The following is a 292-nucleotide window of genomic DNA, read 5'->3' on the forward strand; positions in this document are numbered from 1 at the left end:
ATGAAGTAAACATAGGGGTCATCGAGATTTAAGGGTTGAAAGTCAACTGGAAATCGGGGCAAGTCAAAGCAAGTCCAGGAAGCAAGTCAGGGTGGATGTCAAAAGCGGGAGCGTGGCCAACAAGAATGCCAGCAGCTAGTCACCATTTTACACTAACAAAGTGTTCTTTGATTGAAACAGGGGCAGAAATTTTCTTCGTCGTTATTTTGTTGAAATCAGGCGCCCACCTGGAGAACAAGGGAATATATTTCAAGTTTTAGCAATCAGGCGCCCACCTGGAGAACAAGGGAAT

The sequence above is a fragment of the Nicotiana attenuata genome, unplaced genomic scaffold, assembly GCF_001879085.1.
Source record: "Nicotiana attenuata strain UT unplaced genomic scaffold, NIATTr2, whole genome shotgun sequence".
Taxonomy (NCBI): Eukaryota; Viridiplantae; Streptophyta; class Magnoliopsida; order Solanales; family Solanaceae; genus Nicotiana; species Nicotiana attenuata.